The sequence below is a fragment of the Gorilla gorilla genome, chromosome 17, assembly GCF_029281585.2.
Source record: "Gorilla gorilla gorilla isolate KB3781 chromosome 17, NHGRI_mGorGor1-v2.1_pri, whole genome shotgun sequence".
In the NCBI taxonomy this organism is placed as follows: domain Eukaryota; kingdom Metazoa; phylum Chordata; class Mammalia; order Primates; family Hominidae; genus Gorilla; species Gorilla gorilla.
Genome location: NC_073241.2, coordinates 85,229,078 through 85,252,928, shown reverse-complemented (window position 1 = coordinate 85,252,928; position 23,851 = coordinate 85,229,078). Strand labels below are relative to the sequence as shown.

Sequence of the window (23,851 nt, the reverse complement as noted above, 5' to 3'; positions counted from 1 at the left end):
TGTGCCTTCTTAACTCCCGCAAATAGCTAAATAGCAATATTGCAAATTTCTCTTTCCCCTTTCTACTATAATCAACGTTACACATCCTGCAAAAATATAATACAGTGAAAATACAAAAAAACCCGAAAGTATTTTTTCCCTGAAGAAAGCAGCACTGATGTGGGAATGATTAATATTTTTTCCCACTCCCAGCCAAAAGCACTGCAGTATGAATTAGCAGTTTCTACACACTTGGATCTCAGCTCAGCTCTCCAAAGGGTAATTTCTGATGTATAACAAGGTCACAGCTCAAGAGTTAGCCCTGTACACTAATAAAAACAGCAATAGCAGCCAGAATATCATTTATGGAAACCCACCATTTGCTAAGATCTGAGCCAGACATCTTACACACTACTTCTAATGTTCACAATAACCTGGACAAGTAGATTTCTAATGTTTCCATTTTACAGTTGAAGATGTTGAGTCTTAAACACATTAAGTCATTTGCTCATGAATATACAGGTCTGTTTGGTCACAAAGCCCACACTCTCTCCTCAACCCTGTTGCGTCTTACATGTTTAAGGTGGATAAAAGAAAACAGTGACCATCTCTTAGGAGACTGACCAAAGGGTAGAGAATAATACAACCCTAGCTTAAGAAGTTAGCAGGCTGTCATACCAATATGACCTGCAAGTCTTGCAATCACAGATCCTGTTCTGTTGCTCACCCTAATGAATATTCTATATCGCACTGTGATACCTCTTTTGCCCCAGACATGACTTGGAACTGCTTGCCACATTTATACTCTCTTGAATTTCCCTTCAACATGCCCCGGGCATCATTTTGGAGAGCAGTCAATTGCTCAGGAACTGATTCCGTGATGTTTTCGAGGCCATCACCTGTTTCTGATTCTTTCTTTCCAGAGCTTAGCTAACAGACATGAGTGTTATACCTTGGGAATGAAAAGTCTGTGGCCAAGAAAACAAAATCATGTTCACCAGCCTTGTGCTCTTCCTATTATTTTATCATCCCAACACTCTGGATGATGTGTCATGGGACGAAGAGGAAATCTGCTAAATGACAAGGTTTTTTAATTCTATACAGTCTTAAAGGGCTTTCCATTAATGACTGGGGACAGAAATCAGACTGGCAGGCCACTCTAGATTGGCAATCCATGGTTAAACTAATTAGGAGGTGATCCTAGACTCGAGCAAGCACTATACTGTGGATGAGAACTACAACAGGCCAAGTTTCTGAAGAATAATGCCAAAACCCAAAATTACTACATGAGACTAAATCAGCAAAGTGAAATCATGAAAGAAGTAAAGCTCCTTAAAAAGAGAAAAACTGTGCTGTCTTGAAAATCAGAATGAATATTTCGAATTACAGTAAACTAAAATTAGGGGACATGGTGGAAGTTGAAAAATAGGGGGAAAAAAAACAGATGCATTCAAGTTATAAGACCTGGTACCTGCATTTCAGGTTTCTTAAAAAACTGAAAGCAGATATTTTTAAATGCCTAAAATGACTAGTCAATAGATAGACAAATACAGAGAAAAGATAATTCACAAAGGAAAAGAGTTATAATGAAAAATATTTATTCTTACTACAAACAAAAGAAATCTAAACTTTTAAAACTGATGCATTGTTTTGGTCTGTTAAATTTCAATTTTTAAAAGCGTATAATAGACTTTGATGGTGAGGGTCAGAAGAAATGGATAGTTCCAAATATTGTTGTTTCACTCTGAATTGTATCTGAATGGATACAAATCTTTTACAAAGAAATTTGGCAATGCATATTAAAATCCTCAAATATTTATGCATTTTATATGCAAATATCTTGATATTTGCAAATTATCAAGATATGCAAATATCTTGAGAAACTGATTCTAAGGAAATAATCTTAAGTAAACGTACAGGATTGTTCATTACAGCATTATGTAGAATCACAAAATATAGAAACAGCGCTTAAATGTCATAAAATAGAAGAAATGTTAAAGCTGTTCAATGAGATGATTTAAAATTTGATGATTATGAAGACTAACAAAAACTTAAAAATGCTTTTGCTATAATATAGACTGTAAAGAGCAGAAAAATTCTGACTATAAGCAATACAAAATTTTGTATTGGTAAAAAGACAGGAAAGGAGTATATCGGAACAATAGCAGGGATTTTCCTACCATGGTGAGAGCCTTGCTAATTTTATTTTTCTTCTCCATTTTTTATGCCATCCTGAATGTGATTGCATTACTTTTTTTTTTTAAGGAGTAGAAGTAATATTTCAAGATCAATATATTTTTAAATAACTCGTAGAAGGACCAGGCCAAGCAAACAAACTACGAAGACAAATGCAAATAAACAAAGCATTTATATTTAAGAGAAGGGTAACAACAGAAAGGCAAGTAAAAAGGCCCTACAATTTACGAAGATGAAACTTTTTTTTAATCTGGAAGAAAACAATATGTTGAAACATCAAAGAAAAGCTTTGTAAAAAAAAAATACATTCCTTTAGAAGGAAATGAAATAAATTTCCTTCTAAAATAGGTTGAAATGTACATAGTGATGGGGAGGAAAGAACAGGTATCTATGAGGTTGACTGGGCTGGAGTGCCATGTGCTTGCCATTTTAGCCCATGCAGAGTCACATCAACAATTATTTGTCTTCCTATGTCTGAAATTATTTCTGAGTGTCTTCCCTGAGGCCAGAAGACTTCACTAGACTTCTCAAACTCTCTCCCAGCTCCAAAATTCGATGAGATGTATTAAATAATGAATAAACCGTAAAGTATGCTAGCAAGTTGCCATGATATTTGATTCCAGTTTGTGAATTTACTGAGACCCAATTGCTTATTAAGGGAAAAAAAATTTAATTCTTGATCTAGTAGAGTCACTTATTGGCATAATCTTTCCACAGGTTATTCACTGCCTGATTAACAAAGAAATGGGAAATGAGGATGATGCTTTTTTCTGGAAAATTAAAAAATAATCTTGTTACTATCTAAAATAATTTATCTTACACAGGGACATAGCATGGCTGAAATGGCTGGGAGGAGGCAAAGAAACAGTCTATGTCAGGGGTCCCCAACCCCTGGATCATGGACCAGTGCTGGTCTGTGGCCTGTTAGGAACTGGGCTGCACAGCAGGAGGTGAGTGGCGGGCAAGCGAGCAAAGCTTCATCTGTATTAACAGCTGCTCCCCATCACTGGCATTACAGCCTGAGCTCCGCCTCCGTCAGATCAGTGGCAGCATTAGATTCTCATAGGAGCACAAACCCTGTTTTGAACTGCATATGGGAAGGATCTAGGCTGCATGTTCCTTATGAGAATCTAATGCCTGATGATCTGTCACTGTGTCCCATCACCCCCAGATGGAACCGTCTAGTTGCAGGAAAACAAGCTCAGGGCTCCCACTGATTCTACATTATGGTGAGTTGTGTAATTATTTCATTATTTATTACAATGTACTAATAATAGAAATAAAGTATACAATACATGTAATGTGCTTGAATCATCTCAAAACCATCCCCCATCCTGGTCTGTGGAAAAACTGTCTTCCACAAAACCAGTCCCTAGTGCCAAAAATGTTGGAGACCGCTGGTCTATGTACTAGTGGTAGACTTGCCACAAGATGGTATAAACCTTTATTTGTAATCCCTATCTTGAAGAAAAATTAGCATTTTTTAATGGAACAAAAGACTGTGATGTTGAATTCACAATTTGTATAGCTCATTTTGTACACCATTGTGTTTCATGTTCTATCACACATCTAGCCTTTATAGATTTTGATGTTCCCTCAAGGACATTTGGATGTCACATTGTATCATATGGGGGAGGTGATGCTGGAGGCTAATGGGAAGAATAGGCAGAGACATCTCCCTCCACCACTTTCAGAAATATCTTCCCCCTATATCCATAGAGATCCACAACAGGACCACAGTCAATGTGGCTCCAGAAATAAGAAGTGAAACGTAGGTGTTTCCAATATAGGTGGAAAAGACAAGAGACAGAATCAATGTGTTGGAGTCTTGCTCTTTGCAGAGTATGTCTTTGCTACAAATGAATGTCAGTTAGAGGTAGATATTGGCTGCTGTCTTCTGCCTTCTGAAAAGTTAATGATCTAGTTAAGAATCCAAACATGCAAGATAAAGGAAGAGAGGGTTAATTTATATTAAAAAATGGAAAGGAACAAAAGAGAAGGAAAGAAACAATACAATAAAGGCCTTCATTGACGTAGGATGTTTCCCTGAAGTCTATGATCTTTATTCTACACAAGGAAAGCATTACAGACTTTACAGAGAATAGTGAGACTTGACGACAAGGAGGTCATTTGCCTCTCTGGTGGTGGGTATTTCTTCATAAAATAAACAAGATAATTTTTTAAAAAAGTATATTTATGCAAACATAAATTACATGCATAAGATTTCATATTTTTATAGAAATGACCTCAGTACTAGTGTCAATAATTTCTTTTTGGCCAATTATGCACCAGATCAGGGAATGACAGAAGCCCTGAGATTCAATACATTTAAGTGGTAGGCACTTTTCAATTCACAAGAGGACTCATTAAACTTTGTTGTCTAAACTTGACTGAATCTCAAATAATTTAGATGGGTGTATGGGAGAAATGATGTATAGAGATAGAAGAAGAAAGGTTGACTTATGGAGTATTTCTTTATATGCTTTCTTACTTGTTTTGCTTTCTTGTTCTTGAGTTTCAAAATCCTGTAGTAACTGGAATGTATTTAACCATGTGCTGCCCGGAGGGAATCAAGGCTGTAAGAGAAGGAAATAGAGATTCAGCCTGAAGAATGCCTGCCTATGCTACCATTGCAAATATGTTGTTTTATGAAAATATATACAATGCCCCTTGCTTAAAAACCATGTACTTTGTTAAGATGTTAAATATGCCTCCTTTGCACATGGGCCTACTGTTTTTTGGTTATCACCTTAACAGAGAGAACAAGAGTCTACTTTTACCCTAAGGACAAAGTCCCAAATCGATGAAATTTTGCAGATGAGAGCTTATGGCAGTCTTTTAGAGATGTTATTTTTCCTGGAAATAGGAGTAGACATCTCCTCTTTATCCAGACCTATAAAGCATCAATTGTCCCCAAATGACTCTACTGACCTGGAATTTACATTTTTTGAAGGTAGTGATTTAATGGCCTCTGTTTTGCATAAGGTGAAAGTAGTATTTTCAATTAAACAACAATGTGCTTCAATCATTCACTCTGCCTCTTTCTACAAAAGAATCCCCAGACAAAAGAATGTATTATAAAATATGTTACTTCATTGAATATATGCTAAAATGATATATCTATATGTAAATTGGTCACTTTTGTGTTGACCAGTATTGCTCTAATATCTTAAACAAATATGATACTTTAGCCAGAGTAGTCTCTGTAACTGCTTTATAACTACTATAACTTTGGCCTTTATTTAGTCTATGTGAACTATTATTTCCTGAAATCCAAGTAGCAGGAACTAGCATTTATGGGAATTCACTCTGTGATGAAAAGACTATGTCAAGTAATTTAGATCTATCATCTCAGTTGATCTTCATGGACATATCTGTGAGATAAATGTCATTATCCCTATTGCGCAGATGAGGAAATTGTGGCAGACAAAATTCAAGTAACTTTTCTAAGGTCATTTAGATGATATGTAGAATACAATACTGAGCCCCAAATTTATACACTATTTACTATATCACCACTAGACCATTATTATGTAACTACAGGTAGCTTATGGAATTCATTTATTCATCTTTTCTTTAAAAAATATACATGTAAGGGCACAACATTGGGAGCCTTTAAGAGGCATAATATGCACCTGCCATAGTAAGATGGGAAGAAAAAATCTAAATCATTGTTTTAAAAAACCCTCCGCACATGAGAGGATATTTTTAGGTTAAGGGAGACACACATGTTTAAAAAAAAAGTGACAGAGAGAGACTGATTGACAACACTGGAGAGATGGGAGTTAGTTGAACAGTGAGCTTTTAGAGAAGGAGGCAGAACTCAATGAAATCAGTAGGAATTAGCCTTGGAAAGAGCAGATGTCCTACGGTGGAGGCATGAAGGATATGAAGATAGCTGAAGTCCAAGAGATTATTGGGTGTAGAGAGAAGGAAAGGCATGGGATCTTGGTAGGGAGTCTTGGAATTGTTTAGCAAAGTATAAGATGGGTCAACTGTCCAGAGTGATGGGTAGAATTTGGAGTTTAAAGACAGAAAACCATTTGACTCAGTAAATTTTGGGACTGAGCTATACAAGGTGAAAGGGAAGGATGAGGAAGAGCAAAAGGATCCAGGAACATTTCAACAGCCAGATCAGCAGAGTCCCATTAATCTCTACAGCGAAGCTTTTCAACCAGGCATTACAGCATACACTGTATAACATTTGTGCATGTCACTACCATGACACTAAGATCAACTGTTTCTGTGTCTGTCTTTACCTAACACTCTCTGATGGTGGGCACTAGATATTATTTGACTCCATGTTACCGTGTTGCCAGCATGGAGATGAATATCATCTGGTGCCTGCCATCAAGTGTACAATAGACACTCAGTTTACATTTGGCTAATGAATATTGACTGACATGGTGGAAGATCAGGCAGGGAAGAGTTCTAAACCACAATGCCAACACACAATGGTGTGTCATTATGAGACTAGGGTTGACTTGCCTCTTAAAGTGTCACAGCCTACAATTTGAGCACATCACAGGGAATTGCAGTGTACAGAGCTGCTGTCTTTTGTAGATGGGAAAAAGGTGAGTATGTGCTGATGCAGGCATTCTCCAGTGTCAGGTGAGGTAAGGCAGAACATAGCTTCAGTTATTAGTACATTAAAAAAACATGAGTAACAAATAAGAGAGAGCAGAGATCCCTAAAGAGGACAAAGGCAGTTGGAGAGGGATTCAATTAAGACATATACCATGATAGGCACTAAACATCTCACTTTATGAAGTATTTAAGGAAATGATTTATCTAGGTTAAGATCTTAAGACAAAAATTATTCATGTGAGACAAGTTGTAGTGGAATTTTATTTTCAAGTCTTTTTTTTTAAAGAAAATTGCAGGCTGGGCGTGATGGCTCATGCCTGTAATCCCAGCACTTTGGGAGGCCAAGGCAGGTGGATCACAAGGTCAAGAGATTGAGATCATCCTGGCCAACATAGTGAAACCCGGTCTCTATGAAAAATACAAAAATTAGCGGGGTGTGGTGGCATGCGCCTGTAGTCCCAGCTACTCAGGAGGCTGAGGTGGGAGAATCATTTCAACCCGGGGGGCAGAGGCTGCAGTGAGCTGAGATTGCACCACTACACTCCAGCCTGGCAACAGAGCGAGACTCCGTCTCAAAAAAAAAAAAAAAAAAAAAAATTCCATGATAGTTGTGTTGTAATAGGTTTTATTGGCACAGACTTTTACCATCACTGAGTGTATGATGAGAACATCCTGCTATCTCACAATGGTCACTGTCAGAAGACAGAGAGCACGTTTCTTGTTGACTTTGATGCAACCTCAGACAGCATCTGTGAAGTATAGGGAGAAATTGCTTTGACTTTGGGATTTGGTGACAGAAAAGTAAGAACTTGAAAGACCTGAGGCTGGGTTCTTAATTATCTGTGTCCTAAAAGTAGGAGATATTTCATGCCTGAAGAAGACCTTGTCCAGTTTCTAAGTTGGCTTCTCTCTGTTGGACTTTGTTGGTTTCTGCTGCCCTGAGTCCTGACCATGGCAGGAAGCAAGGCGGGAAGTGAGTCCTGAGTCCTAACTTACCCCCAGTTTAACCCTATACCATTACTCCCCACCTTTCCCTGAGTCTTCCTGTTTGGACTGTTACCCAATCCTAACAAGATAGGCAACATATACCAAATAGCACCACACAATCCAAAAATATTTTATGATGTGTCTCTGCCTACATTGATATCCAATTCATAGCCAGTTGGATTTGTAGCGGCGGGGTGGGGGGGTAGAAGTGGTGAAGCATCCCTTTCATTCTCTTTTTAAAGCACCTTCTAGAATTGTGGGTGGTTTTTATTTTTTGGTTTGTTTAATTTTACATTGTTATGATAGCTTATAAGTAAGAAAGCATTCCAAGTGCTTTTCGTGACATTTTCTTATACAGAGGCTGCCATCAACAGATTTGATGACAGACTTTTTTTTAAATGATAACTTTGCCCCTTTCTCTAAATCACAGATAATCACAAGCAGAGTTGGTGGTTTTTTCAAATGGTTGCTAATCTCCAACCCATGTGATAAAAGATGCTGACATTAATATTCTGGTGTGCAAGCTAATTCCTTCAGCCCAGCTGTGAGGCAGAGGCTCTGTGACCGAGGTGAGACTGCCGCAATGTGCAGCGTGTACCGGGTTCTCTGGAAGGCTGATCTGTTACTTGCACCTTGTGCAAATCGTGGCAGCTTGACTGTTTCCATGGGTGTGCAGAAGTGGCTCTGTTTTCTGGCTGCTGCTTTCAATTTACTGGCTGCCTTGAAAGGTTCAGAGAAGGCCCAAGGTTTTATTGTTAACTATTTATGTCCTGTCAGTTTCTAGACTTCATTCATCCTTGAACCCTCTGGCAACAGCATGTGATTACTTGCTTATATAGTAGGGACGAGTAAACCTAATAAATACTGTTTAGCTCCTGTGTCTGCAGTATGTTCATCAAGCAAATCTCCATGTTGCTTCAGGCCCCCTAAAGCAGCCCAGTGTTTAGAGATGAAAACTATGTTAAGTTGCAAAGATGTCCCTTTGCAGAGGCAAAGTACCCCTACTCACCTTGCTACTTTCAGGATACAGCAGCAGTTAACCCTATAGTTTCTTATAGCATTGCCTAGTTATTTCCTGCATGTGCTCTTGTCTTTGCATACAGATTTTCAGGTCCTTTGGTTTACAAGGTAGTGTCACCTTCCTTGAATCCTCCCCAGCTTCCAAAACAACCCTTACTGCACGTGCAGAGCTAAGCATAGTGTGCAACATACAGGAAATGCCCCATAAATGTTTGTTGTTACTGAAATTAAGGGAAAAAAGAAGCAACAAGTTTTGACGCAATGAAAGAGTATCTGTATAATTTTGCCAAATTCCTTATTTTCTGTCTGCTCTTCTTGACCTGTGGACTGACATATGGAACCCATAAATACCCCCATCCCAATCTTTGTGATCTCTACCAACGGCATATGGTACTCTAGCTGAAACCAACTCTGCAAGTCCCTGCAGCCAAGTATCTGTGCCAGCCAGCTTCCTAGGTTCATGTGGTACTGGAATGCCCTCCTGTTCTTATCCAGGTGAAAATCTCAGGCCTCTCCTTGCATAAGGCTTTTCAGGCCTGACCTCTACCATGAAGCAGATCACTCATTTGTGTCTCCAGGTTAATCTGTACCCTCTTTATTTTATTGATCTTACTGATTGATAGATTTTATTTACTTAGATCTCTCTCTTCCCTACCAGATGTAAGCCCTCAGAAAACCAGGCTGTGTCTTATTTATCCTTGTAGCTCAGTACATGACTGTATTAATCCATTTTCATGCTGCTGATAAAGACTGGGCAATTTACAAAAGAATTACCATGAGACTGAGCAATTTACAAAAGAAACAGGTTTAATAGACTTACAGTTCCACATGGCTGAGGAGGCCTCACAATCATGGTGGAAGGCAAGGACGAGCAAGTCACATCTTACATGGATGGCAGCAGGCAGAGAGAGAGAACTTGAGCAGCAGAACTCCTGTTTTTAAAACCGTCAGATGTTGCGAGACTTATTTACTATCACAAGAACAGCAAGGGAAAGACCTGCCCCCATGATTCAATTACCTCCCACCAGGTCCCTCCCACACACATGGGAATTCAAGATGAGATTTTGGTGGCTGGGGGGGGGGATAGAGCCAAACCATATTAGTGACATATAAGGTGTGATAAATAAATGTTTTCAAATGAAAGCACGAAGGTCTGTCCTCATGTATCCATTTCTAGGGTCACACTTCTCCTTCCCCACTCATACACTCCATCTCCCCAAGCTGTGAGCTCCTTCCACCCTCTGACCAGCTGTGTCCATCCAGCTGGGCCTGCAACCTCTTCCTGATACTTGCCTGACAACTCTTAATTACTTTTGCTGTTTTGTTTGTTTACTTTTTGGATTTCCTCTGCTAACTCTTGATGGGGATCTACTAATTATTGTTTATCACCAAAATTCTTTCTTCATCTGAGAGGGAGGTATGCTCATGACAGGTATTGATGGAGAAAATAAAAGATATTAACTATCTCGAAACAGTTTAGTTCACTCCAGCTCTCCAACACTAGGTGCTGGTGCAGATCTCACAAGAGACAGTTCCTGCCTGCAGGAGCTTAGAGTCTGGCTAGACAGAGAGAATCTATGAGAAAGAGGAGGCTGCATATATCAAGTCACAGCTTTTCAAAACAGTGAGCTGAAAAATGTGAAGGAAAAAAGTCCTAAGAACAGATAAAGAGAGGAAACAAAAGCAGTCATTTGGCTCATTTGGTCAGAGATGGTCACGAAGCTGGTCAGTGGTTGAGCTTACACCAGAATCAAGGTCTCATATGGCCCTCCAAGGACTTGTTCTATGAGCATCTAGTCAGAATGAAAGCATTCTGTGCTGACAATCATGATGGATCTTTTGGGCATATGCATGGTTCTCAATAAACCTGAGTCTTAATGTTGCCTCTTAGGGGTGGAGAGCAGGAGATGACAGAGAAGCTTTTTGTTTGTTTGTTTGCATGCTTGCTTTTAATGGATCAAAGAAACAAGATGGCTAAGAGAGAAACTCTGGACCCACCCTGACTGGGTTTCACTCTTGGCTTAGCCTCCTTTTAGCTATAAGAACTTGGTTATGTTATTGAATAGCAATTTCTCTGTTTGAAACATGTGGATGATAAAGACACCTACCTCCTAGGCTTGTCAAGAGGATTAAATAAGATAATGCCTATCATGCTGTTAGCATTATACCTGGCATGTAGCAAGTGACCAGCAAATATTACCAATTAGCAAGCAGAATATTTAATTTGACTTCTATGTTCAAATAGCTCTATCAGACTTGTTGATATTTCCACTGAATGTTTGAATCATTGTGATTTATAAGTCACTGCAAAGAAAATATTCTAATGTATGAGATTTACTCAGTTCTGTAGATCTATTGCGTCCTACTTTCAACATAGTTATTTTTTACATGATGCATTATGCATATAGCTGATAGATATACATATAGATGATATACGTCTGACAGCAATGAAGGATGCCTGTTTTTCTGGTAGCCACAGATGAAGCAAGATAAAGGGAAGGTGGCAGAAATACAAAAAGAATTCTGGTGCCTATGGAAATAAGGACAAGGTACAATGAGTAAAGAGGGTTCAGGCAGGGAACTAATTTGCCCCTTGTCACTCCCACACTCACCCAAAATCAGTGCATTGAGCTGAGGGAGAGCCTCTTGTGGGCTGTTCTTGGGCTCCTCTCCTTCTAGGGCAAGATAATCTCCACTCTTCTGCCAACAGCCTTCACATATCTTACAGGAGATGTAACCTGTCCAAAGAAACAAAACTTATGCTGGACAAGCCAACACCGGGATCTCCATCTACACCTCCAAAGTTAAGACTTAGAAAGCTTCCCAGCTACCTTACTGCCCTATTCAGGAGAGGATACTTCTGGGTGATTTTTTATTTCTTATAGCCCTACAGAAGTGTCATAAGAATAGGTCTATAATTCATGTGTCTCTTATGGACTAATGAATGGGTGGATGGACGGAATGAAGGCAGCAAGGATGAATGCAAATAAGAAAAAGTCCCAAGACAAGAATAACAGGAGGGAGAAGTATCCATATGGTTACTTCAACAAATGGCTTTGAGAAAAAAAATTCTTCTTAGTTGTGTGGGAGAGAATTCTATGCAGATACTCTACATAAATATGGTAGCTGCAATCATGAAGATCTGGGGGAAAAAACGAAAATGACCTAGCCTCCAACACATTAAAATGAGAGCACGGCAGGGAGTCAGAGACAGAAAAATATTTTTTGAGACAGAAATGTTCTATTTTTTCTTTCCTTTTAACCATTCCCAAACTAACCATGGTGGGGTAAACTTTAGCAACAAGTAGGTCTTCACACTCAGTCCTGAATTTTCTTTTTTTTTAATTTGAAGAGCAAAGAATCAGGTCCCAGTGGGAGGAAGAGCAGAGTTGTCGTGCTTTTTGTACTTTGGTAACATCTTGAGTCAAAAGAATCTTTTTTTTTTCAGTAGCTAAAGCTAGAAGAGCTTATAAGAAAGTGTGGAATCGATGAATGCAGTGCTGAAGGGACCTTGGAGTCCTCCTATAGACATATCTAATAGGTGATGGAACCTGTCCATGGTCATCTCACTCACCAGTGAATGAACCAATACCAAGATCTACATCTGCAGCTTCAAAGTGAAGAAGCCAAAAGCTTTCTAGCTCCCTGTTGCACTATTATTTTTAAAATAGTAAAGAGATATGTTGAAGGAGGCCTACTGTTTATGCTATTGAGATCTATTTGGTTTTAATTGAGATAAGCGGATTTATGTAACATTCTACAAAAAGAGAATTACTACAAAACTGAACTAATCAAATATAGCTTTTCTTTTAGTTATAATAATATATATATTCAATATAATTATTTTATGTTCTTTGGTTGATATTAGACCAGGTTGTTTGTGATTTAGTTTCAACACAGATAAGGAACATTTATTTTACTTCATGTTAAAAACAATAATGAGAGAACCCATAGCAAAAAACTTTTTATTGGCATAGTTAGAGAAGATGTAAATAATGTACCTTTATCAGTGATGTTGCGGAAAACTGTAATATCTTAAACAGCACTATGGTTTTTGTTGTGTTTTATGCCAATTCTATTAAGTCAAAATATAATGAGTTGCCAAATTACTCCATTGACAGAAAATAGGCTTGATGCCATTCCTACCCTACCCCCAGGAGGGTGAGTTAAAATTATAATTGAAGAAATAGACAACAGTTGACAATAAGTGATGTTTGGATAAACAAATGACTAACAGGATTAACAGAGGTCCTTTTGGTGTAGAACCCAAGTAAATTTATGTTGCATGAGATTCACCTTCCCAAAGAACATATTTAGAAGCTGAGGTCATCTCCCTCTTTTAAAAGCCTTCAGTGGCTCCCACTGCCTACAGGCTAAGGGTAGACCATCTTGGCCTGATATTTGACACCTAGCCTGGCACCTGTGCACCTGTGCCAGAGGAGCTCTCTCTACTCCTTACAAAAGCCTTGCGCTCCACTGAACTAATTTCCTAGGATTGATATTTCTTGATAAATAAGTAACATATAGTTCCAGAAAATGTAAAATGACTATGATCCAACAGAATTTTCTTTCATGATGGAAAGGTTTCATATGTGCTTTCCAAAACAAGGGCTACTGAGCACCTTATATGTGGCTAGAGATACTGAGACACTGCATTTTTACATTTGTTTAATTTTAATTAATTTAAATTTAAGCAACCACATTTGGCTAATTGTAGCACACAGCTCTAGAATATCACAGTGGATTATGGATGCATGCTTTAAACAACTGTTTCAATTATTTACTGCTGCATAACAAAACACTCCAAAACTCAGTGGCTTAAAACAATGAAAAAGTTATTTCTCCAATTTTGTAATCTATTCTAGGCCTAGCTGAGTGGTTGCTTTGCTCTCCATGATCGTTGCTGGGAGATCCAAGATGGCTCCTTCACTCAGCTGTCTGGTGCCTCAGCTGTGATGGCTGAAACAAAGGGGGCCGGCTGAGTTTCTATTTCTCTTTCTCTTCCCACAAGGTCTCTCTGAGTGGCTAGCCAGGCCTTTTTTACAACACAGTGGTCTCGAGGTAGTTCGAGTTTTTACATACAGCTGGCTTCCAAGAAAGAAAGTGGAAGCCTCCAGACCTCTTGACAGCTGGGATCTGAACTAGTCCAGTATCACTTCTTTCACATTCTATTGACTAAAGCAAGTCACAAGGCCAGGCCAGATTTCAGGGGAAGGGATCTAGGCCTTATTTGTAAGGAGAGAAGTGTCACATGCATAGAAGGAGAGGAAGAATTGTGGCAGCCATCTTGTGAGATTACCACAGCAAGTCTAGCAGAGTTGACAGGGCATCAACAGAGCTGGTAAATGAAAAAATAAAGAGCCACTTAGAACACAAACAAAGGTAGCTTTGTATGGATCAGAGAAAGGAGAAAGGAAAGGGAAGTGGAGAATCAAGTCCACTCTAGGGAGACCTATGAAAGCAAAACATGATCAAAACAAGCAAAAACCATAAGATGACCACAGTCAAACTACAAGAGCACTGCTACCCATAAGAGGTGTGATGGATGAGCACTGATAGGTGCAGTGCAAAATACAGACCAAATGTCTCTCTGGTCCAACTTTGCCTGCTGAAGCTTCACATGCAAGCTCTTCATTAGTGATCATCCTGACCCTCTCTAGGATACTTGTCTTGATGTTCCATGCCCTCAGACTTAATGGCCCCTCACATAGAACCAAGCAAACTATCAGATTACAGCATAGAGCTGCAAGCTTTGGTCAAGGGGAAAAACATAACTGAGGAAGACTCTGAAGCCTTCTACATAAAGGGCTTATGATGAGCCAAACCACATTTGCCTTGCAGCAGAATCACTCCCACATCCCAAATCTGTAGAAATGCCACAGCACCACACATGGGGGAAAGTGCTGGCAATGTTCCTGTTGGAACAAAATGAGGAGTTTTGACGAGACATTGACCCAGTTATCAGAACAGTGCAGGCTTTCTTATTGCAATAGTGATAGCATAGGACAAGAGACATAAAAAACAGAGAGGCTTGAATTGTCTCTGTGTACCTTGGACAATTAATTTAACAACTGAATTTTTGATTTTTCATGCATGCAATGAAGATAATTCCATCCACCTTGCAGGGTTGTCAGGGAGAATGAAATGCCAAAAAACATGGGTTCAATGCTATTTCCCATCCCTTATCCTCATCCGGAGTTTCCTTGATATCTCTTTTAGGACATTGAGTGGAGATCATCAAACTGTTAAAGAAATTATTAAATGTTCCACTGAGAGGGACAACCTCAGAAATTTAATAGTATTCCTGTAATAAATAAAACGTTTTCAGAATGTAAGTTGCTTTCAATTGCATTCCACACTTTAGAGAGGTTTAAATTTAGTTGTCTTTTCATCTGGAAGAAATAATACTGCACCAGTCAGTAGCAGAAAGAGTCTTATCTAAGTTCGATGAATTTAATCCAACACAAATCTGCACAGATTAACTGCCATGGGAATGTACCATGTTAACTTATCCAATTTCACAGACTCCCACACAATGCTTCATCGTTAAATCAGCCAAATGTCCTTGAGAGCCTACTATGTACTCAGGCCAAAGGGAACAAAAAGACATTTTGATTTCTCAGACAACATATGATCTCACTGGAGAGAAAAATAGACATATTACAAGACGGATCACAATGCCAGGGTATGCGTGGTGTATTCCAAATTAATGGTAGAGACCATAGGTGCTGTAAGATATGGAAAGAGAGTACAGCCACACCATGCAGTACTGCAGGCATGATTGCACCGAGAATGGAAGCTTTATATTAGGCCCAAAAGGAGAGAGCATGTAAAGAATGGGAAATGAGAAGAAAGTGCATTACTGAAAAGCAAGAGGCATGAGAGTGGTCTCACATAGGATGTGCAAGGCTTCATGCAGACTCAATGAGAATGCATGTCTGACTGGGGCATGCATGACTCTTGGGCATCATAAGAGAAACTGGGACTGGACCCCAAATCCTGGAGCAACAGGCCTGAATAGAAAGCACTGGGGGGAAAAATGTTGAGATCAGGAGAATGACATGCACCAAATGTTCTGTGGGAGTCTGGACTTATTGCTCTCCTCCCTCTCCATTTATATTTACCTAAATTTTGGTTTAAATATGACAGCTCCTGCTATAAGCAGATCACAGAGCACCTAGCATAAAGCCTTATGCATCGGTGATCTGTAATTTCCTATTGAGCTGAACTGAAATAATGACTCAAACAGCATTCTGTAACTTCCCTTGCTGGGTTCTATGAAAAAAGTTCCCGACAGCTGTTATCACCTTGGTCTCCTTCCTAGAAATGGGATTTCTTATCCCCTTAGCCAAATATGGAGACCAAATAGTAGCCTCAAGTCAGCAGTGAAAGGGGCAGAAAAAAAGCTAAAGTTAGTAAATAAAGTTTTAATACAAATATTTCTTCTCATTCCTAAGTGTAGCCAAATGTATATAAAATACCTAGAAATGTGAGGGCCCTGCGGGTAGATTCATATTTTAGATGTGACCTGTGGCAACTGGAAAGTCCACTCGCTGACAGTCTTCACTGCCATTCTAGAACCTACATTCAGAATTGTGGATTCCTGTGCACTGAATCTCTCTCAATCTGAGCAGACGAGTTGACTAAATGTTTACTCTTGAACTTCTTTGAACACTAACTTCTGCTTTTCAGTTTGTCGTGTCAATTTGTCTGAGCACTGAAATGGAAAACTGAATAGTTATTTCAAAAGTACAGATGGAGCCCCTTGTTTACAGTATAATTCTTTACACCAAATGGAACTGCAGGAGGTTCAAAATTTGTAAAGGTCTTCCAAAAATCCAAACACATTATTCATTTCCACAAATCTGACAATTTTTGAACTACATAAATTCTTGAACAATTTTTTTAGTCCATTCGTGTTAACTGAGGTTAATTTGAAGATATTGCTACTTTCCAAAAGAAGTAGTTGAAATCCAGAAGGCAATTTATTCAAGAACACAATTCAGTTGCATTCTTCTATCCTGGGTGAACAAAGAAATTACCTGTTAGTAAAGACATTAAATTAAAAAAAAATCAAGTCGAACTCATGTTATAGTTACTAGATAAATGTTTTTAACAAAGTGGGTAATGCATATCAATCTGCTTGCATGAAAAATAAGATACAGACATTGCTTTTTCATATATCTCATTAAGTCTTACATTATTTTAATTACGTTTATTATAAGCATTTAGTTTTGTGCTTTAAAAAACAGATTTTTTGGTGAGGTAGGGAGAGTGAAATTTAATGGGAAAAGAGAATAATTTTAATTTACTTCAGCAAATTGCGTTGGCTAGAGAGATTATGGCCTAAACTAGCCAGTATGTTGACAATTCTCCAATGACAGGGTGTTACCGTTATAGGTGATTTTCAAAGCATGCTTTCAGAGAGAGCACTGTAAATATGTGTTCTTCTGGTGTATTTTTAAATTTTGAATGCTAAAACTGCTACCTATAAAGGAAAATGAACAGAGAACAGTGAAAGCTGGAAGTCTGGCTGATTGCCGGGCTTTTCGACTTTCTTTTTTTTTCCAACAGAGAAATAAAAATTGCTTCTTGAAATAAAATTAGTTTCTATCTTTGGACATCCTCAATGAGATGTTAGTGTTCAATTTGATTTAGATGGGGAGAAACCCAAACCTGATTTTTCCAAATCACCTTTGCATTTCACTGCTGATTGACACAATAGTATCAGAGAGCTATGCCCCAGAGAGCAGGTTCCCAAAGAAAAAATAAACAATTTGCAAAGTGACTTGGATAATTATGTGAACTGGCCACCCAAGTGTGCCTTGCTGATACCATCAAAGAAAATTGTGGGGAGGACGGAATCTAACCTTTCCTTTCAAAAACGAATATCCTTCAAAACAACAAAAGAAAAATTTGGAATTTCATGAGGATTACTCAGAATCCTCCAAAATAGTCTTAGCTTTGTCAAATCTGGATTTAAATGTCAGTAATTTAAGGCTAGCTTTATGAATACAATGTCTCTCTCCTGCAGCTGGGCCATATTATTTCAGTGACTTTTTTATGCTGAAGTTGGCTATAAGTTCTATGCTTGATTTATGAAGCAAAACACTCTATTTACTGTACAATGCTATAGTGCTGACATGCGGGGTCACTCAGTAATGCATTTGGAGTGGAGCGTGGGAACAGGGTTAAATGAGCAACATGCAATGGTTTATGAATGCAAAATGTGGCTTTTACAAAAAGAAAGCAAGATTCTAAGGGCCCAAATGAAAATTGTGACAAACAGTAGCAAGCTGTTGAATTTATTTGTAAGCACAAAGATTACATTTGACTCGGCAACTTTGAATCACACTGTAAAGTGCAAAGTACAAAAAAGTAAAATAAAAATGAAAGTACAGACTTCCCAATCACCCTCAGGGTAGGAGGGTTCCAAATGCTCATATGGGTTCTCCTTTATAACAACAGACTATTTTTCAGGGACAGAGGAATATGGGAAATAAGTAGGGAAAAGGACAGTACAAATATTTTTGGAATTGATCACGGTTGTCAAATTTAAATGATCAATTACCTGAAAAACCACAGACATGTGCATTAATGCAACACAGAGATAATTGTACCATATTCTGAATTTTAATTATAAAGTTAAAGCTAAGCACTCATATAGCTTCTTTCCTATAAAATCAACAAAAGATGAAATGAATGGATGAATGGTACATAGGGCTACTGATTTTTCTCTTTGGGTAGTTTTCTGTTTGGGGGAGAGGGGAGGAGAGAGAAAGCAATTTTTCGAATTTTATTAAATGTCCGTGAAAACCATATGGAATTCAGGTGTGAGCTGGAAAATATAAACGGAGAGAAGCAATCAAGTGATGTGCTGGTTCTTCAATCAATCTGTGATTTTTACTCTTATTCAAATTCTTCTAAAATCATTTGACTAACTAGAAATAGCAGAACTTTAGAATGAAATGTTCCAAGTTTGCCCCAGGTGGAAATTGTAGAATGCTTTTCTTAGCATGTTGAAACGTCGGAGAACATACCAAAGGAAAAAAAAAAAAGAGTATGCCACCAAAATGTGAGTCCCAGAGAGTCAACAGCCTACAAAGAAAAACAGGCAAGAACTATGCCTCACCCGACGAACAGCTGGAAAGTCATCAGTGAAAGGAAAGAAAAAAGTGAATGAGAAAAACACGTTGGTAGAAAGGCATTCTTTTGGAGGCAGATTCATTTTGTTGCTTCCATTTAAGATTAGGCAGCCACCACCACTTAACGCCTGTCAGGGCTGGATACTATTTTACAGTGAAAACAATGCCCACTTGAAGAAATAAAGCTGATTACTTTTGAGAAAACATTCAGACAATTTTTTCCAGATTCTCCTCTGACATTACGGGAGACTTTGCCAGGGTTGCCACGTGACTCAAAACGATGCTGATCTTGAAACTGGAACAGCTGTGTAAAATATCAAAGCTGACTTAAACATGTTCACTCTATGAAAAAAGTAATCAAAAGGTAATGCCCCAGAGCAACTGAATACTGTAAACTTATGAGGAGATCATTCTTAGATACTAAGGGTGTGACCCAAATGCTTCACTGAAACTTAATTTCCTGCTAGCCAGGCAAAGAATGACAAACACCTAATTTGACTAAGTCAGGAAGAGAGCTAGTGGTTCCTGCCACCATTGTGACTGAGAAGATTTCAGCTATAATAGCTGCAGTTAGGGAATAGCCCCTGTCTTTATTTGGGACAACACTTTTGCTATCAAGCTGATGGAATATTTACCAATCTAAGAGAGGGAGGAAATAAAAGCATTTACATTCCCAGGCCTCTTGGAAAGCCTCCGCATTTTGACTTGTTCTAGAGGGTTGGATCTGGTAGCATCAACAGCTCAGGAGATAATCTAAGGCAATGAGGGTGACGCGAAGCCAGTGCAAAGCACCATTAGATAACAGTTCTTTCTGATTAAACAAAGTTGGGAGTATAATGTCAATTTTTATATTAAAATCTGTGATTGCTGTTCTTCCCCTAACTACCCTATCGACATTTTGAAAAGCTATTTGATATTTTGCTTGGAGTAAAAGAAAGACTGAAAGAGCTCACAATTAGTACAATCTAGGACAATGTAAATCTAGACTCTGTGTAGCTTGTACTACCAAGTGTCCATGCAGTACTAAGCAGTAAGAAAGTCCACAATAGAATGCTAGCTTCAAGGGGCTGAAAATCTATTTAAAAGAAAAGGAAATCTTTTAAAAATTAGAGATGGCATAACATTAGACAGAAAAAATGTGAAGGAAAATATCAACATCCAGTAATACAAATCAAAATAATTACCAAGAAGATCCAACCTTTCATCTTTCTCCCCCATTTCTGCTTTTTTAGCACCAACTTAAATCCCCCTTGTGAAGGTTCAACCTGAGTCACCTTTGACTTCCTGTTACTCAGGCGCTCCAAGTTATGAAGATTTTTAACCACATTCCTCTTAAGTGTGTTTCCTCCTTTTTTTCCTATTACCTTTGTTGAGGCTCTCATCACTTCTGTTTGTTTGTTTGTTTTGTTTTGTTTTTGAGACAGAGTCTCACTCTTGTCACCCAGGCTGGAGTGAAATGGTGTGATCTCAGCTCACTGCAACCTCTGCCTCCCAGGTTCAAGTGATTCTCCTGCCTCAGCTTCCTGAGTAACTAGGATTACAGGCACCCACCACCATGTCCGGCTAATTTTTGTATTTTTAGTAGAGAAGGGGTTTTACAATGTTGGCCAGGCTGGTCTCAAATTCCTGACCTCAAGTGATCCACCCGCCTCGGCCTCCCAAAGTGCTGAGATTACAGTTATGATCCGTCACGCCCAGCGGTTCTTGACACTTCTCATCTTGTCTCCTGGTCTCCATCTCTACTACGCTCTTTTCATCCTGTTCATGCTATAAACCAGTGCCTGGGAAAAACCGTGAAATGCAGGTCTGAGCATATCATGCCTCTGCTCTGAAATCTGCATTTACTCCCCATTGACTAAGGAATTTAATCGCTAACTCTTCCTATTGTCCTTGGTCTGCTCAAATAGCTCCAACTTATTTTTGACCCTCTCTATACACCAGACAGTCCAGTCCAACAATACTTACCACACAGTCCCCTGAACCTAAAGTTTAATGCTTTGAATCATCGACATTCTACTCATTATCAAGATCCTTTTCCATTGTTATTTCCATCTTTAAAGTTGTTCCTACTCATCAGTTAGATGTACTAGCCCTTCCTTATTAAACTTTCTTTATGACAATTATTTTATGTTGCCTGCTCCTATGGCTGTTTGGGTACTTATTGCACCTGAATTTAAGCTCCTTGAGGGCAGGGAATCTCTTAATCATTTTTAGTATTTCCTACAGCACTCTGAATAGTCCCTTAAACATCATAGCTACTCCATGAATATATGGTGATTCAAATAAGATGGTTTAAGGGAAAAACAAAATTTTGTGTTCTTTTCAATAAAAGAGAGGAATATTTTGAAAAACATTATATGTGAAATTTTATAAAGGTAAATAGAAACTTAATTTTGGAGAAAAATATTAAGGAATGAACATCATTCACATTCTAGAATGAGCTGCTCACCCCTCAGAAATGGAAAGCATTTCCATTATTCTCAAACATAAAATTATGGAAATTTAAAATGGAAAGGAGTGATTAGGTTATATTGGGTTTTTGCCCTGTCAACTCGAGATCCTTATTTAATTCCATTATTCAGTGTTACTAAAAGCAGAAGTCAATTTTAGTCCATTTTCAAGCCTTTCGACAAATGAGTTTTAAATGAGTCACATGATTTTTCTTTAGGAGGCTGGTTTCATCAAGTAATAATGTATTCTCGTGCATAAAATCTTCCCAACTCTTTAGACATCACTAGTTGGACAATTGATTCTATTTCTTTTGAATAAGTTGGTCTGGTTTTTAACACCTATCCCCTTTCCTCCAAAACCTATAGAATATGAAATATTCAAAGGCTTTGAGATGTTTTCCTTTGGAGTGGTGAGTTTTATTTATTTCAGATGTCATTGAGAAAAATGTTGAACACTGGCTGCTTCGTGCACATTGAAATTCCATGTCGGGGCAACTGCTAAGACTGTTGCTGGGTCATCAATCAGGAATTGGGTGCATCAGGAAACCTGGCAAGGTGACACACTTGCTCTGGTTTACTTGAAATTTTTCTCAGTTTTAGCACTGAACCTTCCATTTCCCAGAAGACCCCTCAGTACAGGGTAGATGTGATGGTTGGTGGCCCCACTGTTAAAAGTGGTACCTGGGGGAAGAGTATCTTTTTATCATGTCTCCTTTTCTACAACTCTAAATATTGTATTGTGCATGTAGTATATATTCAAAATTTTTAAATTAAAAATGTAGAATCATGATTGGGAGCTCTAACAACCAGCTGGGGGGGGAGGGGTGAGGAAGGACAGAAACATGTCAGATACTCCAAAAAATAAAACCTTGGTTGATTCCATGTTAGACCCCAGAGAACAATGCCTCTCTAGACCAGCAACATGAACCTGGAGATTCCAGGCCCTTCCAAAACTATGGAGTTTTCACAAGAAGTCTGCAGATCCATATGTTCACCAAATAATATCTGCAGACAGAATAATATGACTCACACATGTATGCATCTTTGCTCTTCAGATATTCGTAGGAACTACTGTCATAAATAAACCAAAACTTCATTTACAATTTTTAAAAATTCAGTGCATGGGTTTTAGAACTACAGCGTTTCAGAGCCGGATAGGACCTTGGAGATTGACTTTTCCGGCCCCATTCTTTTACAAATGTGGAAGCAGAGTTGCACAGCTAGTTAATGGAATGTGTGCTCCATGAACGAATCTACCTCATGGTGCTAAGCTAATTACAGTAGGGTTTACACAGCTCTTATAGAAGTGTGATTAAGTCCAGTGGGGATATGTGATAACCAATTGACTATCTATCTTCAATGGCATTAAACAGTGGCTCTCCCCGCGCCCCCGCCCCCACCCCCACCCCACCCCACCCCCCCGCCTTGATAGCAGACAGTGACAGCCTGGAGTACAGTTGCAAGGAGACAGAGACCTGCATCACAGGCCTGAGTCTCCCACCACCTGGTCGAGTGATCTTGGGCAAGTCATTTACTATCTGTAGCCTTCACCGTTCTTGCCTAGAAAAAGAAAAGGATAAGATAACCTCTGGGTTAAGATAACCTCTGGTTAAGATAACCTCTGGGATCCCTTTTTTGATAACATTTTATGAGCCTGCAAACCATTAGGAGAACTTTCTTGGTCAATGCTTATAGAAAATTTGCTCCTGGAGCTTTAGTGGAAGCCAAGATTACACACTTAGTCAATGGCAGAGTTACAATTAGAATCTAATTCTCTGGACTCCCTGCCTTTTTATCTACTTTGGTCCCCCCACAGTACATGTAATTAAGCTTGCAATGACTGCCATCTGCCCCTAGGAAGTGTGGATCACAGATCAACACAACTATGGAAAGGAGAAAAGTAGAAGCCAGTTCTAAAGTTCAAGCTTGGTAACTTCAGATTTTCTGTTTTGTGCCCTATGTACAAGCAGCGACCATTACTGATATCATTATTATCATTAATATTATGTTAATGACTTATACTTGAGGAACGCCTTAGAGTTCACAAATCACATTACTTATATGATCTTATTTAAGCCCACAGCTATACTCTGAAGTATTGCAAGAAATCATTTTTATCACTAATTTATGAGCATGGTGATTGGTGCTCCAAGACTACACTCTCCAATAAGTTAGCCATTAGCCATATGAGGCTATTTAAATTTAAATTACTAAGATTAAATAAAAGTTTGAATTCTGCTTCTCTACTACACTAGCTATATTTCAAGTACTCAGTAGCCACATAGGTGCCGTGGTTAACATATTGAATAGCACAGATATAGAGCATTTCCATTACAGCAGAAAGCTCCATTGGATAGCATTGCTCTAGGAGATTGTGACTTGCTCAAGTTCACATAGCTAGCAAGTGGCAGAGCCAAGGTCTTGGGCCTCTGACCCTAGAGCTAGTGGCCTCATCCCAGAGCAGCTTTGCCTCACCATCTAGCCTAC

The 23,851-nt window shown here is 38.7% G+C and overlaps 1 long non-coding RNA gene across 1 annotated transcript in view; it reads left to right on the top strand.

Moving 5' to 3' along the window:
- Positions 1–6,711: 6,711 nt before the first annotated feature.
- LOC134757379 (uncharacterized) overlaps positions 6,712–23,851 on the top strand; it is a 38,502-nt gene continuing 21,362 nt past the window's right edge. Inside the window, exon 1 of the long non-coding RNA XR_010131246.1 lies at positions 6,712–6,749. This is a non-coding gene — a long non-coding RNA (uncharacterized lncRNA). The remainder of the gene's footprint in view (positions 6,750–23,851) is intronic.